Source organism: Uloborus diversus, unplaced genomic scaffold (assembly GCF_026930045.1).
Source record: "Uloborus diversus isolate 005 unplaced genomic scaffold, Udiv.v.3.1 scaffold_258, whole genome shotgun sequence".
Classification (NCBI taxonomy): domain Eukaryota; kingdom Metazoa; phylum Arthropoda; class Arachnida; order Araneae; family Uloboridae; genus Uloborus; species Uloborus diversus.
In genome coordinates this window covers 181,856-201,645 of record NW_026558415.1, presented here as the reverse complement: position 1 = coordinate 201,645, position 19,790 = coordinate 181,856, and positions in this window count along the sequence as shown.

The window sequence follows — 19,790 nt, the reverse complement described above, 5'->3', positions numbered from 1 at the left end:
TTAACGCGTTAGAAACTAGTGTCAGTGTACTACAAAAGCATCAACTGGACTGCTCTTACATTTTTTAGGTAGCCCGTGCAACGCCGGGCACGCAGCTAGTTAGTTTGTAACACGTCCTTCTTCTAGGGACCCATTCAAATGATGACACCGTTCTTGTGAGAAAACATAGTAAATTTATTTACAAATATGAACAAGAAAGTCTTTAACAAAAGCTAAAATATTCATAGCAATTAAGCAAATATCATTAAACACCAGAAACACAACGGTAAACGTATTTACACCCAAATACGATAAAACAGACACAAAATGACATCGCATAGACTTTGCAACAACAGAGGTAACGCTAACACAAGCCAAGGCTTCACTCGATGCGTGTCTTATCAGGCTCAGTCATTTCTCAAAAGATCAAAGGCGCCGCCTTGCCCGTAAGATGGCGTTGTAGTATAACCGGGGGAAATCATTTGTTTACATTAGTTAACGTATTATTTCTGCTGCAAAAAGTGATGTTTTTTCAATCTTTAACGTAAAATTTCATTGATATGGTTAACCGATGTGTTGTACAGGTGAATTGATGCCGGAACGGCGTACCTGGTCTGTTTTTCAAGGAAAATAAATTCCCTTTTCAGGTAAAGCTGGTCCCAATTCAGTATTCAACTATTTCTCACTGGCGTTCACTTCTAGTAAAATGCATCCCGGAAACACAGGGAACTCCAAAGTATTTTGAGCCTTGGTCTCACTTTTAGTAAGTTGGCCCCAGGGATTACGTATAAATTTTTTGAGACATTTAATGTGAGTTGATATTGAGAAGGGTTCGAACATTACTCTTCCTCTGAATTTAAAAAAAAATGTCAGAGAAGGAAACCTTGTTGTTTATAAATTATATAGTATTTTACTGCATATTTAAAGGTGGTATTTACTGGCGCAATCGTCAAGATTTCGACAATAATTGTTTTATTTTCACAATATCGGTAAGACGGTAATACATATTTGCTCTTTTGATATTATTTAGTTACAGGTACGTCGCTCAGCTTGATGAATTTTCTCTTTACCTTTATTTTGCGAAAACTAAAAAATTGCACTTACTCATCGTCGGCGAAAATTAAAAAATAATGCTTACATTGTCGTATGTTTGCTTCTTTTTCTAATTTTACAAAATTTACACTTTCAATTTTTACTTATGACAAGGTTAATTTATTCTGCTGATTATGTCACATAATAATGGAGAATTGAAATTGATTTAGCGAAATATTTTAACGAGATTTCTCATATTATTTTAACATCTCGTTTTTTATTTGGCGAATTATTTTACTTTGTTTTGATTAAAAATCCGCGAAAAAAAAACAAAATAACATACTACATCGAAAAATAAATAAATTCGATAATCGAAAGCATTTAAAGTTTTATTACATATAATTTTATTACCTATATATTTATTAAAAGTTTCAATAATCCTCTCAGTAAATGAAACCACCCACGAAACGACACTAAAAGTTTCAGTAAAATATAAAAAAAATCCGCTGAACAAACTATATTTGACAACAATAAAAGCTTCATTTTATTGAAACCAAAAAACCGAATACGGGGACAACAAATAAAATGAAAAATAATCGCCAAGAGTTGAAATGCATCGTGACGCACATATATGTAATTCTTTGGCGTCACAAAATTTGACAGCATTATATTTCATGCCATTTAATATTCACATTAAAATCATGGGGGAATTATCGAGTCGCGGAACATGTGAAATTGGCGAAAACTTTTTCTATTGCTAAAATTGCTGTCGCCAATGTTTGTTCTTTTGATACTTTGATGCAACTTTTATTGTTTTTTAATTAATTAATACATTTATCTGGCGAGTTATTTTACACTTTAATTAATCGTTGGCTGAGTACAGTCACATGGTTGCTTCCTAATACTGTTTAGCTTTAATTTGGCGGATTACGAAATAGCTTAACTTAATTTTCCTTTTTTTTTTTCATTTTAATGTAATTTTTTATGCTACTTAATGGCTTTTTTTTTTTTAATTTGATCTTTAACAAATAATTTAAAAATTTGTGCAACTTTTCATGTTTTTTGTGTAATAATGTATTTATGTAGCGAAGTTTCTCCCCTTTAAATTTCCTCACAATGCGTAAACATTGGAATACCGTTTACCTTTTTAACAGGCTTGTTTTTATTTTTTTAACTGTTATTATTATTTATTTATTTATTTATTAATTTTTACTATTTTTATTTATTTTTTCAACAAGCAAAAGTTTTGTTCAAGAAAAAAAAAGAAGGAATTTTTATTATTTTTTTAAAAGCTGGAATGTATAGGTTTATAAAAATCTTTGAATGAAAAGCTGCCATGTTTTCCTTTTTTGAAATTTTTATTGGTATGTTTTTCCGGGTGAACTCATTATTGTTTCAATGTACTTTTAAATGATTTAAATTTCTTGTTTTTTAACATACTACGTACTCCTTTATGATATAAATTGTAATTTATAATGATCGATACTAACGATCAGTTTTATGGCAAAACTTTTATTTGATATGTTTTCTACTTATTTTTCTTTAGAAAAATTGTATCTCTATGCATTTTTTGTGCATTTTAATAGTTCTTATTGTAAAAAAACTAAAGCTATCAAATTGAGCTATTCACCATTTTTACACTAATTTTGAATTAAACTTTAAAGTATAAGAAAAAAAATACTAAAAGCTCTTTGAATGTTTTCATAAATATATTTATCAACTAACAAAAATATCCGGCGTTGCCTGCGTTAGTAATAATTATGAGTAATAATCGCTACTTTCATTTGTTTTCTGTTTTAACTGATCAATATATTTATCAGTTGTGCCTGATGAAGCATATGTAATTAATTTTTGCATAATAAAACCAAAAAAAAAAAAAATACTTTTTCTTGATACAAATTATTAAGCACTAGCAAAAATACCCGGCGTTGCCTGGGTCAGTAATAATTATGAGAAAAAATTGTTACTTGCTTTTTTTCTGGTTTAAGTGAAAGAACTTAAAACACATTTTTTTTGACATGATTAAAAGTAGAGTTTCTTCCTTACCCATAAAAGTAAAATAGCAATAAGTATAAAGAACAAAATAGTATTGATTTAGAAACGAAAGCACTATATTTAAGCATATACAAATTTCCAAAACATGAAATTATTCTTCTCATGTTTAAAAAGATTAATCTGTTGATACTTTTTTTTTTAACATGGAGTCTAAAACCTTCTCTGTATTGCTATTGACGTTGCTCGTTATCCCCTTATACTTGCTTTAGTTATTTTAGGAAATTTCAATCATTGTGGGCTCTTGGTGCGATTTTACCGAATTTGCGGGAATCATTTTGGGATACCTTCGATGATGCTCCCTCCTTCTTTCCTTACTTTGTAAAAACGATATATTAATTTTCGTTACAAAGATATTATCGCCAGGTGCTGAGATACTTTTGGTCACCATAAAATGGCGCTAAAGAGTTTCATTCGAAATGTTTCCAAAATAAGTAGTAAAATTTGGCGATTGTTTGAAATTGTGCAAAAAGGAAAAATTAATGGAAGTTTTTGTACTGTTTATGGATTTGCCTAATTTAGTTGCTGGATTATTTAACACAGTAAAAAAAGTTTTTTAAAGATTCTTTGATTGGCGATATTTTGTTTACATGGTGAAAACTGAGAAACATTATGACGTAGTCTTCGGCTTCAAAAACAGCGACATTGAAAAAAACTGCCAAATGCATCAGATACGGAAATCTTTCTGCAAAAATTTTGGCGATCTGCTGGTTGTTTGGATAATGAGTAAATGTTCAATCAGCATAAATAATAATAAAAACCATTAATTACACTAAAGTTCCGTTTAAATGGAAAATGATTAGCCAAATCATGTATTATTTGCCAATCTTGTGCAAAAATCTTACTTCAAGATTTGACTTGAGAAAAGCCTTGAACAGTCACGAAAAGCAAAGATAGTCAACAATACAACAATAGTCGCTATCGACATGGAGTTGAGATGATACACTAAATACTGTATTGAGTTTAAGAAAGCCTGCGAACATGGAACTAAAAAGCTCATAACTCGTTTTTTATTCTACTTAAAAATTTCGAATAAGTGCCATCTTCAGCAGAAAAATCAGAGCTTTCGATGGACATATAATGTAAATATGTGCAAGTATTTTTTCATCCCTATATTAGAGAATTTATACGAAAATTGTATTTTATTGCTCCCATAAGGGGGGTTTTGCCCCCCATAACGGGACGAAAACTACCCTATGTGTTATTCTGATGCATAAGCTATATTATTGTAAAGTTTCATCAAAATCCGTTCAGTAGTTTTTGCGTGAAAGAGTAACAAACATCCATACATCCATACATCCAAACATCCATACATCCATACAGACAAACTTTCGCATATATAATAGTAGTAAGATTGTTCGTACGTTTAATAGACAGTATGGTTTCGTCCATAAGATGTAATGTTTAATTATATAATATTACGCATTATTTCATTCAGAGTCAAATTTCCAATGTTTGATTTTTATTAATTAGAAGCAGAAATTACCCCCCGCCCCCCTCCCCCCCCCAAAAAAAGAAGAAAAAAAAACAGTATTTCCAAAACATTTATTCACATACGTTTTCGAACAGAAAACTTTTTTTTAAGCTCGTTTCAAATTGTTATTCATTGTATAAATTGCAATAAATGCTCACTCCTATTTATATTTATTGAAGGTTTGCAGTTACATTACTCAAATAATTTTGAAAATGCTTGCTGAGAAAAGTTGAAATAATTAATCACAACATTTTTTCACACACGGAATTTACATTGATTTGTCTTCCTCAGCTTATATTCATCTGATTTTGTTTCCAAACTTAATTTTTCTTGAAAACAAAGTTTTATATTTTTTCACTTTTTGCCTAAAATATCTTTTCAAACACTTTTCCTCAGGAAGAAAAAAACCGCTTTTAAATTAACTCAAATACTTTTGAACTCAATTTTGAATAATTATTCTCTTTAAGATTAATCTTATCTGTTGTTTATATTGTTAAAAGTTGCTACAAATTCCACCAGATGTCACTGGAGACTGACCAGGTTTTTTGTTTGATTGATTGGTTTTATACTACAACTTTTATTGAAATGACTGAGCCTGATAAGACGCGTATCAAGTGAAGCCTTGCACAAGCCTTGCACAAGCTTTCCAGCTTACAACTAACTGTCAACTCACTCTCATTGATTGTTGTTGGTGTCTTGTGCCAGCTAAGGAGCAGTTCACACTACGGCCGTACGTCCGTCCATCCCGAGTTTTCCCACCCGAAGCAGATTTTCTTTGCTGGTTGCCATGACAGCAAGCCATCTCTGACAGGACCAGTTTCGATCAGAAGAGCCTTCATATCTGACGGCCGTCAAAAGTAGGACAGCATTTCATTGGTTTAAGCTAAGCAGCGCGCTCTTCTCTTTGGTGGGTGAAGTAGCCGCGTGATTGATGTACGGCGATCGTATGTGAATGCTACCCTGTTTTCGTCGGCAGTCCGTCACGTCAAAAAACGGAATGGACAGAACGGACCATTCCGTCCCTGGCTGTTCACTTATCGGAACGATAAGTGAACAGCCCTTAAGCTGGAAATTTGGGGTGCACTGCTTCCCTTTTCCAACTGTACCGTAATTTGAAGGGAAATCAGACTTCCACAGTACACACATGCCATAAAGACCCGTTTATAGAGTAGGCAGCCATTCTCACAAAGAAAGGACAAGGACAGGAGAGAAAAAGTACATCCACACCCCACCCGGGATTTGAACCCGGAATCTCCCCATCCGCAGGCAGACTTCTCTGACCACTAGACAAGGCGGTCGGTCACTTTCATTGATACTTTTTTATATACCTTCATAAGATTCATCTACAAGTTTCCAGTACATTCTAGAGGTTACTGGGGTCATCTATGCGTTTCTATTTATCTGTTTGGTTTTAAATAGTAACACTGTTACACATTAGATCGGAATTGTCGCCATACAGTGGCGGATGGGGCAACATGAACCGGCCCTGGCATTTACAGACCAGCCGGTCCCCTTAAGACTTGCTCCTTGAAGAGGAGACGCTCCCGCCGTCCTTAAGTTTTTTTTCAGATATAAAAGATTTAGCGGATACATCTTCTAGTTTTAGTAGGGAGTCACCATTAGAATTTGAGTATTCAAATTAGGAGAACTGCGTTTACGAATGTGGAGAAAAAGAATCAATAATACGAACACCTGCATAGTAAAAATTAATATTCTAGCTAATGATGGGGGGGAGGGGGTTCGGGGGTACTCCCCCGGAAAATTTTCAAAATTACAGCTTCAAAAACGCATTGTTACACTTTTTAAATGATCTTGAGCGATGTTTGCGGGAGGGGGTATTTGGAGAATTTCTCCAAAACGTTTTCAAAATCAGAGTTCTAAAACGTACGCGTAAGCATTGTTTTGTAACACTAGGGGGAAGAAGGGCGTTCAGGAATTCTTTCTGGGAAAAATTTCTCAATTGAAGTTCCCAAAGCGCCAATTTAGGTGACAATTGACGATTTTTGGGGGGAGGGCTATGTTTTTTGAAATTGAAGTTCTTCAAAAAGTTTGCTACCTATAAATTGCCCCCTCCCCTAAAGTCAGTATCTGAAGGTCTTATGTGCAATAACGATTGATGAGAAACCGTGTGAAAAGAGAACGTATAATTTTGATGAACGTCTTTAAATCATCTTTGACAATGTTAATGAGAGCAAAGATCCGGTGTCCCCCCTCCCCCTCCGGGAATTTTTTTCAATTAGTTGTCTTAAAAATGCATTCTAGGTGATCTTAGGTAATGTTTGGGAGAGAAGAGGCTCGAAGGTGCTCTCCAGGAATTTTTTGGTAATTGAAATCTAAACAAAGGGATTGTAGGTTTTCTTTGATAACGTAAAGGGGACTGACAATTCTGGGAAACTGAAGCTTAAAAAACGTTATTTCATCGACTTTTAATGACGTGAGGGGGAGGAATTTTCGGGACATATTTTGGAATTGAAACCCATAAAACGAAATTTGAGAGGACCTTTAGTGATGCTGACGAGCGTGTTGGGAACAAAAAATTTTCTAAGTTAGCTTTTAAAACGCAGTTTTTGTCGATCTTCGGTAATGTTAGTGGGTGAAGCTGTTCGGGGACTTTCATTCCGTAATTTTTCGAAATTTGAATTCTAAAACGCAGTCGTAGATGATATTCGCTGATGTTACCAAGGGTTCAGGGACTTTTCTCAGAAATCTTTTTGGGATTGAAGCCCTAAAAAAGAAATTTCACACCACCTTTGGTGATACAAGAGGGAGGAGAGATTCGATGACCTCTGAAAAATTTCTTAATTGTAGTCCTAAAAACGAAATTTTAAATGATCCTTAAAGATGGGGTGGAGGCACTTCTGCAGGATTTAGGTGATCACTCTCCTGGAAGCTTTTCGAATTTGAAGTCCTAAATACGAATTGTAGGCCATCTTTGATAACGATAGGCGATATGAGATGGGACTGGGTTCCGATTTAGAAACTTCCCCTGCACTCTTTCAAAATAAAAGTTTTAAGCACGTTTCTAATCTACCTTGGAGGTGTAAAATGAAGGGTGAGGCTAGAGGATGTCTCTCCCTTCCGCATTCTTTGCTAAGTCCCTATCTTTTTATTAAATTATTCATACAAATGTTATGGGAAAACCTCCCTCCAGTATATCTTTTCCGAGATCATTTTAGTTCTTTGGTTTTTTTTCATAGTGAAATTTTCAATTTCCAACCTGGTGTTTGAATTTGTTTGAAAATAAAGAGATTGAGATTCGTCAAAATATTTTTTAACATTTTGGACTGATGTGGTACTTTTCAGGGACACCAGATCTTCTTCCAACTTTATTTTATTTTAAATATCCTCCAGCTAGAATATCTTAATAAAGTTTTATTTTACTTTCGTTTTATACATTCAAACACTTAGTATTCATTACGTTACAATGTTTTAAATCTCCCTTACTGCATTTTAACTCTTTTTCTATTTAAAACATGCTTCAGCGCCCCCAATGAAACCTCCATTATTATCTAGCTATTCATTCATTGTATTAAATTAAAATTTGTCATAGGTTTTTTACAATGTTCTGAATACTTTTTTTTTGCTTGATTTTTTTTTTTTTTTTATTTGTCAGAATGTCTCGAAAAATTTTAGCTGCCTTTAGTTAGGTAAATTATAATAAAGAACCGTGGATGCAGAGGCGGATTTAGGACCGAGTTCCTGGGGGGGGGGGGCAGATTTTTTTTTGGAGCAACATTTTTAATTGCCCCCCCCCCCCCCTCCCTACCATGTTCTTGTCTGTTTTCTGTAATGCATAAGGAAATTCTTTACTTTTTTATGTGTTTTCATTACTGTGTGCAATCATGCTGTCCTTTTTGAATTGACCTTAAAAGAGAGGGGGCTGGTATTAAGAGGGTGACGCAGGGCTCCCTTTTAAGTGGGATGTAGAATACCTCCAATTTTAGGGGGGCCCGGGGGTTACTCCCCCGGAGGAAATTATGCAAAATGGATATAAAATTCTGCATTTTGAAGTCTTATAAATGTTAATTGGAAATAATAGGCAAATAATTTTTTTTTTTAAGTTTTACACTTTAAAAGTGCTTTGTGATGCAAGTTAATACTTTAAAAGAAATGGTGCACAGATTTAGAGAATAGGTATCAAGAGAGTAACATACTACCCATTTGAACAATTCTTAGTTTATACACTTGATAAGAAATAAAATTGAAGCACACTTTGCTTAGGAGTTTCAAAGGTTTGTCTAATTATTTTTAAGGTTTGGTTGGTTAGATTGGGTTTTTGGCTCAAGAGCCCTAGTAGGTTATACTGCGCCAATTCTTTTCATGGATTTTAGAAACTATCAATAATTTACACTTTCCAGTCTCTGAAATTGAGTAGTAGATTATACAGTTGTAACAGTATTGTTCAAACTTTGTAAGAAACATCTATTTTAAGTTTAAAAGAAAAAATAAACTTTAGATTTCTCATTACAACAACCTTTTTTCATTAAAAGTAGTGCAGAAAACGAAAAGGAATAGGGGTAGTGTATCATTTTTTTTCCGGCCTGAACAGATTAACAATATGCAGTAGAAGTAAGATAAAAGCAATCAATACAAAAGAATTTCCAAAATTCTGCATTCGGGATTAAATAAATAACAAGATATGAAGCATGTGAGTCACAAAGATTTATTTCAAGTAATATATTACAAACGTGAGAACCATGATTTTTACATTTTAGATGCAAGATGTATAGCAAGGAGCTGAATTTGACATATTTTGGAATTCCTCCCCTACAATTTGTTAAAAATTTTAAAATTTAAGGTTTGTAACCACACGTTTCCAAATATTCAAGGTTTGCAAGTACTTGAAAAGGAAATTAGTTTTTCAAGCACTTTCCATTTTTTTAAGGAACAAATCGCAATTTTTCGAGAGTTAGGGGCCCACTTCAAAGCAGGGGCCGTAAGCTATAGCTTGTTTATCTTATAGGCAGATTCGGCCCTGCATGTAATTCACTCTTACCTGCAGATTTTTGTTTGATTTTTTGTAATTTTAACGAAAATTCGTAAGTTTTTATGGTTAAAGGATTTTTACGATTTTACCAATCTGTGTAAGGTTTTTATCAATTTTCATCAAATTTCAGCAAATTTTTCCATAACTTTTGATGACTGAATTACTCAGGTTTCAGTAATGACAATAACTGTCTCATTTAGACTTAGATGATTATGACTTACCTTAATTTTTAAACAGTATTTATTAAGTAAGTAAAATGGTACTTTCCCTCTCAGTAAAAAGATTCAATTAATCAGAACGCTCAGATAACTGAAATTTATTCAGTTTGCGATAGTATTTACTTTTCTTTCTCAAAAAAAAAAAAAAAAAGACAAGCCGAAAATTTTCCTAGAACATGAAGTACAGTTTCTAACCATTAGTTTCATGTACAAGTTTTTTCCTTTAAAAAATAAAGAAAACACAGTTATAAAAACATTTCATCAGGTAATAATGCGATCTTACAAAAATTGTGTAAAACTTGAGTGCCGGAAATATATCTCCCTCACTTTTTCTTTTATTCAGACGTTTTCCTTGCAATGTATGATTCGGGAAAATCAGAAATTTAGTTTTGAACTGCTAGGGATTGAGATTCCTATTTTTCCCCCTAAGAAATCAACGCATTGTTTACGGTGATTTTACGTTCTGTTTGTTGAATGGTTGGACAATTTTTCCAGTTTTTTGTTTCATTGTTAAATACATTCGTTGAGTATTGTGTTAACTGTTACATTTGATAGTATTTTGCTGCACCAAAACCTTTTAGCTATGTACTTCGTTTGCAATCATACATTTCAAATCAGCCAATTTGATTTGAACGTGTGAATCCAGAAGGTTCTTCAAAATCTTCCGTCTGTAACAACCCAAAATATCTAGTTTTTGAAATCACGCAAATTGAAAATAAACATTCTGAAAAGAAAGAAAACAAATTGTAACGAGTAGATCGTTTTGTTAGCGCGAATTCAGCTGAAAGCATAGCTCGTTTAGCCTATATATTCATTCATATACTTGCCCAAATGGTTTTCAGTCCAAAATAGTGAATTTAGACCAATTTTCAGTACCTCAGTGACAGCTGTACTATTTGTATTTAATGTTCGTTTTTTTTTCTTTTTCTTTTCTCCTTTCAGAAAAGGACATTCGCTATTCTCTTCATTTTCATTGAACTATTCAGAAAAGAAAAAAATCATGATTTTTTTAAAAAAAGAATTTGGAAGATAAGTTGTTACTATATAAAGTCCTCCCAAAACTGGGAGCATCGCCCCTTTGCCCCTCCCCCTATAAATCCACCCATGCTCTTCTAAACTATTCAAAAACGAATTTTTTTTTTTAATTTTTGGAAGATGTGTTGCTACTAAATAAAGTCTTCCCAAAACTGGGGGGGCATTGCCCCCCTCTGCCCTCCCATAAATCCGCCCATGCGTGGATGTTCCTAAATAATATTTAAAGGTTTAATATTCAAGGGTTGCATTTTCTTTCAAAATTTTGTTGAGAAAATTTTTTTGTCACGTGAATTCCACTTGGTATTTTGTTACTTCTATTTAAATTTTTTTAAATACTGAGAAGGTTTTCTTTTTTTACTTTGTTCATCCCTAAATTCAAATTGGCAGCCACGGTTCTACGCCACCCCTGGAGGTGGCCCTGCCTTTACGTGTTCATTGTCCCCCTACAGACTATTATTACAGGCAGCTGTTAGCGCCTTAGAAGGTCCTGGACAGTTATGAAATAAAGTTATCTTATCGGTCAACCGATGAATTTACAGACACACAGTAAAGCATCTTATTGCTCACAGCAGAACACTTTTTAAAGAATTTTTACTAGGCGACATAAGTTTATCATAAGAGTAAAAATTATTGAGAAGGTTACAGCCTTTTTTTTTCTCAGAAAATGTATGCAAAATCGTCGCCTCAAAGTGGTATTTCTGTAAGTACTGTTTGTTCTGCGGCGGCTGTATAGGATTTCTGATTTAAAAGGAAGCCGATATGAACAAACCTTAAGCATAGTATTAACTCCGAAGTAAAGGGGGTCCGGGGGTTTCTCCCCCGTAAATTTTTCGAAATTTTTAGTTTTGAAAACGAATTTTAGACGATCTTTGGTAATGTTAGGATTGAAGAGGTTCGGTGTCGCTCACCTGTCTATTTTTCGAACTTGTAGCTCTAAGAGTACAGTTTTAGACGATCTTTTTGATGATGTTAGAGTGAGAAGAAATTTGAGGGTCCATATCCCAGGAAATTTTTCTTTATTTTTAATCTCAGAAATGCATTCTAACTGTCTTTCGTAATATTATGCGCTCGGGTGCGACTCCCTCCCCACGCCCGTTTTTCGAAATTGAAACGTTCAAAACGCAAACATTATGTCCAATAATGTTCAGAGGAGGGTGATTCGGGGGTTGTCCGGCGGATTTTTTTCTGCAATTGTAGTGCTAAAAACGGAGTTCAATGCGCTCACGTGGAGGAGTGATTCTAGGGCCCGCAACAAGAAATTTTTCTAATTTGCAGTCTTAAAGATGCATTCTACTTGTCTTTGATAATGGTAGAGGAGAAGAGGTTTGGAGCACTCTCTCGGAAATTGTAGCTCAAAAAAATAAAAGATTAAAAAACTGAAACCCGACTACGGCAAAAAAAAAAAAAAAAAAAAAAAAAACCTAAAAGATAAGAAACAAGGTAGGTGCTGTTTAATATCATCGTCCTATGGAGTAAAACTAGTAACTTGATAGGATAGATATTCCTATTTATTGAGCTCTATTAAAATCCTCTGTCACTTTCACATTAATAACATTATAATTCAATTCAAATGCCGTTGTCGTGCGTTCTCAACTACAGTTCTACTATACCGCACGACTACGGTATTTGAATTGAATTATAATGTTATTAATGTGAAAGTGACAGAGGATTTCAATAGAACTAAATAAATAGGAATATCTAACCTATCAGATTACTGGTTTTACTCAATAGGACGATGATATTAAACAGCACCTACCTTGTTTCTTATCTTTTAGGTTTTTTTGCCGTAGTCGGGATTTAGTTTTTTAATCTTTTATTATATTTAAATATTTTCCGTTTTAATCTAAGATGGACAAAAAATAATAGCGTGAGTAATTTACGGTAAGCATTTTAGTTTGATATACAAGAATGGTAAACTTAATTTATTGCTATTACATGAAGCTGATAGAAAATTTAAACAATAAAAGATTGATTTTACTTAATAAGACTATAATAGTAATCAACACTAAACTTGTTTCTTACACTTTTTTCCCTTAGTCGGGTTATTAATAAATTTATTTAAAACCCACGCTAAAAAAATCCTTTAAAATCGAGTTTTACAAGGTAAAATCAACTCCTCCTATTGTTGAAGTCGATTGATAGCGTACGTTACTTGGGTCGTAATACTGAATCAATTGACACTTTATTCATGAAAGTCGGATAAATAGTTTAGGTGCTACAGTAGAACATACACAAATACAAAGACTGCTAATTTTTTTTAAAGCAAATAAATCATCTCATGCTACATTTGAAGTCGGTTAAAATATAGCCTATGTTACTCGGGCTATAATAGGGAATCGATTGATACCTTATTTATCAAAATCGGATGAATAGTTTAGGCACTATGGTGGATAATACGTAAATACAAAAACATACATAGACTGCTGAAATTATAACCCTTCCTTTTGGCTTCGCCGTAGCCGGATGAAAAACAGAAAAATGTTCCGCCAAAAGTCCGTAACCTTTCTGAAACGGTTCTTGAAACTTTTTAAAGAATTGGAAAATCTCCTCTGTTAAAGCCAGCCATGTCTCGGGAACCTTCGAGAAGAATGTGGTAGTTGGGTTTTAAATAATTAATTAGAACCTCGCCGTTCCACCAACAGAGCTCCAGAAGCATTAAAGCAGACACGACAGAACTGCAAGTAAGAGAACTAAGCATACTCCTAGCAAAGCTGAAGCGATCCTTGACTAATTCGCTCTTACCGATACATTAGTCAGTCTAGACTGAAAGTAATCGTGGTAAAGCCGACACACTTAATAAACAAGCTCAGTCAGTCTTAAACTGGTAGCGAAAAAATATTCTTCACAGCAGTGAAAAGTCGGCATTCGTGTAGGTTTTGGCAATTCAGGAAACTGTTTGACAAATATCCTCGATTTTCTCAGGAAGTGGATGAAAACCTGCGAAATCCCGAAACGTTCCACTGAAATAGCCAGTAATTTCTGCCTTTTTTTAGTGTAGTCATCCAACTTTCGTGGTTGATTTTCGTATCGTTCGAAGATATTTTTAAAAGATTCAGGACTGTAAGTGTCAAATGTAGCCTATGTTAGCCGGGTTACAATTTAAAAACGAATGACACCTTATTTATCAAAATAAGATGAATAGTTTTGGCGCTGCGGTGAAACAACCGTAAATACAAACATACATAGACTGCTAAAATCATAACCCTTTCTTTTGACTTTGCCGTAGTCGGGTAAAAACGAATAATACAATAGCTTTAGCACTATATACCTGCAAGCAAGCATCTTAGTTTGAAACACATGAAAGATAAATTAAATTAGCGTTACTACATAAAACTTGTAGACAACTTAGATTATGAAAGATTGCTCTTACTTAATAAGAATATAGTAATAATCATAACACCTAAATTGTTCTTTACCAAATGATGTTTTTTCTGTAGAATGGTTACAGTTTTTGTTATATTTATTTAAAACCCGTGCTAAAAAGAGAAAGGAATGAAATTGGTTAAAATCAGGATGTATAAGGCTAAATCAAATTTTCCTATTGCTGAAGTCTGCAAAAATATAGCATACCCGGGTCTTAATTACGAAACGAATGACACCTTATTTATCAAAATCGGCTAATCTTGAACGATGCTGGCGAAAAGAGAGGTGGGGGCACCCTCCTATGGAAACTTTTACAAGTTTTTTTTTTAAACGCAGTTTGTATACGATCTTTGGTAATATTAACAAGAGGAGTGGTTTGGAAGATCCCATATTAAAAAGGGAATGAAGAATAATTACATAGACTAGCATATAAAGCCAGTTTTGTTACTATTTCTAAAACATTTATGATCAGGGTCGGATTTAGACTTAACGGGGCCTTAAGTTATTTCAGGTATGGGGCCCTTTTTGTAATCCGGACCACTTTGTCGGTGGCGAAAGAGTAAATGCTAAAGTGTTTTTTTTTATTAATGACTATTATTACTTTTTTTGCGCTATATTTGTCTTTTCCCCTGAGACACATAAAGTTATGCATTATTTTCTTTCTTCCTTCCTTTCTTTTTTTTTCTTTCTTTTTTTGTGTGTGTTTTTTTAATGTGTGTTTGCCTGCATTTTGGATTTCCCTTAAGAAGGGGAATAGCATCGAGAGAATGATGCAGGGCTCCCAATTTAAGGGTTCTGGGGGTTCCCCCAGAGGGAATTTTGGAAAAAAATATATAGTAAAATTCTGCAGTTTGAAGTCATATAAAGGAAGATTGGAATCAAAAATATTCGGGGGAAAAGTAGGCAAACAAAACTTTTTCAAATTATGTACTCTTGCAAGTTGAGATAATACACAGTAAAATTTTTTAGGGGTCGACACATCGATGAGGCACTCGACAGAGAGAAAGAGCGAGGGAGGATAAAGGATAATGCATTGTTACTTGCGCTCATGAACTTTCGATACAGCTAGTTTTTAATCACCCCTGCAACCCATCTACAAATTGCTTTAAAAGAAATAGGGTACACACTTAGAAAATAGGTAGCAAGAGAGTAATATACTGCCCATTTGAACAATTCATAATTTATACTCTTAGTAAGAAATAAAATTGAAGCATACTTTGACGAACATACATTGAAGCACACACTGAATTTAACATATTTTGGCACTCCTCCCCCTTATCAACTCCAATTTGTTAGAAATTTCAAAATTCAAGGCTTGTAGCCAAATTTTTGCATCATTTCAAGCATTTGAAAATGAAATTGATTTTTTTCAAGTATTTCCACTTTTTTTTAGGAACGACAACTCACACAACTTTTCGTTATAAGCAATAGCTTTCAACTAAAATGTAAATCCGGCCCTGGAAATGATAGTATAAATAACAAAAGTCTCCAAAACATTTTTATAAATTAAAAGCGGTAATGGATAACTAAAGTAAAAGTTTTAGAAATAAGTAAATTTTTTTACGAACCAAACTTGCTCTTCAAAATCCTTTGTTTGAATCATCAAAATGAATTTCAATTTCATTATAACTTTAAAAGGATTTTTAATTACAGCTAAAACGTGTTACAAAGACTCCATCATTCTTCAGTCCTGTTGCCTCGAAGCTGCTGGAGAAAAAATAAATAGATTGCCAGTGCCTACAAGTTTCAACGCGCGAATCCCTTTTATACATAAAGCCACAAAAAAGGAAGTGGTAGGTGTGGTATAATCCTCAGTTACCCTAAAGCAAAAATTACTGAAAAGAATTCCAGGAAACAATCCCGACCCTTCAGCCTTCGGCTTCACTCTCGGGAAAAATTCCTCTCTCTTTGCATCTTCGAATGAAAAACAGCTGTTTCCATTCCGCAAACTGCTTTTGCCGTCCCGTCCCAAGTAGTGTTCCTGTACTGGTCCCTGTCCCCTGTACACAGATGGCCGTGAAATGGTTATCGACTATCATCAATGAAAGGGCTAATGAGGTGGGGTGCTAATCGATTGCCGAGTGCGTGGTGGGCCGGTCCACAAGGGAAGAAAAAGAAGGCTTTCGTCATGTACGAGTCGACGGTTTTTTTTTTTAAAAGAAGGCAAGGGTCTTCCTAAGAGTTTTACAAAGATTTGAAATCCGTTTACAAAAATGAGTGAACCTATTTTAGATTTTCCAATGTCGCAAAGTGGTTTGATTTCGCATTTTCTAGGCGACAGATTTTTTTCACTAGTTTTTTTAAGGAAGAAAAAATGAAAAAAAAAAAAAAGCTTTTTTTTTTGTACTATTCAATTGAAAGATTTAATGCGGCCCAAACCGAGGCGGCCCACCGGGCATTTGCCCGGCTGCCCGCCGGCCCCATCCGCCACTGGAACATCCTCTTAAACTGAAGACTTTCGTTCGGTCCATTGAGTGTTCAGAATAGAGAGAGTCTATTGTATTTCTGTAGCAAACAAAATACTTTTAATAAAATATGCTTTGTGTGTTTTGTGTTCTTTTTCATGACTGAAAGTTTTTTATTTATGTAAAAGAGAAGTCAATTAAAAAATTAAAAAAAAAAAAATAGTTGCATTCATTTATTCCTTTGGGAGGGGCCTGAACTCCCTGGACTTCCCCTAAAATCTGCTACTGACTATTCAGTATGGTATTTGTACAATTTGAAATTCTTGTTCGATTTATAACTTTTTCATTTTCATTTTAGTATAATCTAGTGCGTTGACCAACATAAATGACTGCTGCGGTTCCTAGTTCAAATTAGAAAAATCAGGCCTCCACAAAGTTTAAAAATTGTAACGTTTAGAATATACATAGTTTTCTTAGAAGCATACTGTATTTTTAACACGCTTTTATTAGCTTCACCAGTATGTATGTATGTATGTATGTATGTATCTTGTAACGGAATCTTGCAGCTCAAATTTCGCCCACTTCCTGCGATCGGATTCTTTTGAAATTTGGCACGCGGCCTCAGACCCGATGCCAATGCAATATTCTATAGTCAAAATAATTAACTCTTTTAATTGTTAGTTTCCTCCAATTTTAATCAATATTTTGGCATAAATCCAATAATGAAAAAGGAAAAATTTCAAAAAATACATTAAAAAATGCTCGCAAAAATTATCGAAAAATATCTACAAAAACCTTTAATTTTTCTGCATCAGACAAAATTTGTTCCAACGTTCTAAGGTAATTAGAACATGAAATATAATTGTTTTTAACTAATTTCATGCCAAAATTTAGGTGAGCCTTTAATTGGAAATTCATTGCTGATCAGACCATTGTTGAACAAAACTTTTATTCAAATGCATCTCAAATTTTCAAAGTAATATAAATATGATTTCCGCAAACATACATCGATGACTCACAGTAGCTTCCCATCAAGGTGCCCTTGTCTTAACTTTAAGATATTACCTCGCACTCGTTTTATAAATAATTTCGTCAATTAAGTCCCAATCTGATTCAAATTTTCATATACCGCACAAAAAAAAAAACTTTACCTGATAATTCTTCAACATAAGACTAAAAAACAGAAAAATAAAATAATAGTTTAAAAAACTAAAAAAACACGCTTTCGTAGCAAAATGAACTAAAATGTGAAAAATAATCTTTGGATGATAGTAGTTGACCAATCACTTAATTTTAATGCAATACAAAAAAGCGTGGGGGGGGGGGCTTCTTATCATTTGTCTTGAATTTCTTCCATTTGTTGTCCAAGCAAAAATGTAAATAGACAGCTCCCCACGCTTTTTTGTATTACATTAAAATTAAGTGATTGGTCAACTACTATCATCCAAAGATTATTTTTCACATTTTAGTTCATTTTGCTACGAAAGCGTGTTTTTTTAGTTTTTTAAACTATTATTTTATTTGTTTTATATATGCTAATAATGCAGCAACGATTTGTTGGTAAGTAAAAAACAAGCACAATATTTTAATACCAACGTTTTCAGATTCTTCATACAAAACGAAATATGGTAAAACTACGATTTAGACCGAAGAACCCCCCTTTTTTTGACGAGCATGCTGTTACCCCCCCCCCCCCCCCGCCACACACACACACCAAGATACCGTTTGTGGGTACACGTTTGGTGACCCTTCCCTTAACCGGAGCCTGGATCCGCCCTTGACGTGAAATAAGCAGAAATAAGTGTGATGAAGAATGTTCTTAGATAAATATATACAAAAATCATAGTTTAACTGTACATACAGAAGCAGAGTAAGTAAATGCGAGTAGAACGAAAATATTTGGTTATTTCTTATCTTTCGGTCTGGCGATTGTATTTATGACTAGTGGCACCTGCAGTAGAAAATTAAAAGGTATTTTGGTTCCCCTGTATATTTACAAATAATGCATGATGAATTTCTCGCCAATTGGTTTGCCCACGTCACGGCTCCACATAATTTAGTCGTCCATCTTATGAAAATTTTGCTCGGGAAAATGTTTGTAAAATTGGAATAGAAAAAGAACAAAATCGAATTTTCGAAAAACTGCTTAAAGGTGCACACTAATTCTTCGCCAAATTTCATGAAAATCGGTCGAACGGTCTAGGTGCTATGCGCGTCACAGAGATCCTGACACTGAGAGAGAGATCTGGACAGAGAGCCTTTCAGCTTTATTATTAGTAAAAATAAAAAAAAGATAAAGATTAAAAAGACAAAAAAAAAAAAAAAAAATCAAAAATGGGAAGAAAAAAAAAGTTGGGGAATTTTATAAGAAAATTTGGCTATTTGGGGGAAAAAAAATTTTTTCAAGAGACAAAAATATCAGAAAATATCAGAGGAAGTCTACTCATTTTATGAAAATATTAGTGGAAAAATAATTTTTGAATTTGGGGAATTTTGATAGAAAACATCGCTCTTTGGGGAAAAGTTGGAAGGGAGTTGGGGAAATCTGGATTTGACCATCTGGCAACACTGATTTATTCAATCCCGAATGCCGTATTTTGGAAATTCTTTTGTATTGATTGCTTTTATCTTACTTCTTCTGCATATTGTCTATTTGTTTAGCACAAAAAAAAATACACACTACTTCTATTTCTTTTCGTTTTCTGCCCCATTTGCAACTGAAAAAAAGTTGTCATGAGAAATCTATGGTTTTTTTTTTCCTTTTAAATTTAAAATAGCTATTTCTCACAAAGTTAGAACAGGACTGTAAAAATTTACAATCAAGTACTAAAATATCAGAGACTGGAAAGTACAAATGAAGTGCGTTAAATAATTTTAATTGTTCTAGAGTCCTTGAAAATAATTAGATAAGTCTTTAAAAATCCTAAGCAAAGTGGGCTCCAATTACTTCTAATTTTAGGGGGCCGGGGGAAAATCCCCCGGTCCCCTAAAATTGGAGATATTCTATTTCCACTTAAAAGGGAGCCCTGCGTCACTCTCTTGATACCAGCTCCCTCTCTTAAGGTCAATTCAAAAAGGACAGCATGAAAACACACATTAATGAAAACGACACACAAAAAAGTAAAGCATGAACTTATGCATCACAGGAAACAGACAAAAACATGGGAGTGGAGGCGGGGGGCAATAAAAATGTTGCTAAAAAAATCCTGCCCCCCCCAGGAACTCAGTCCTAAATCCGCCTATGA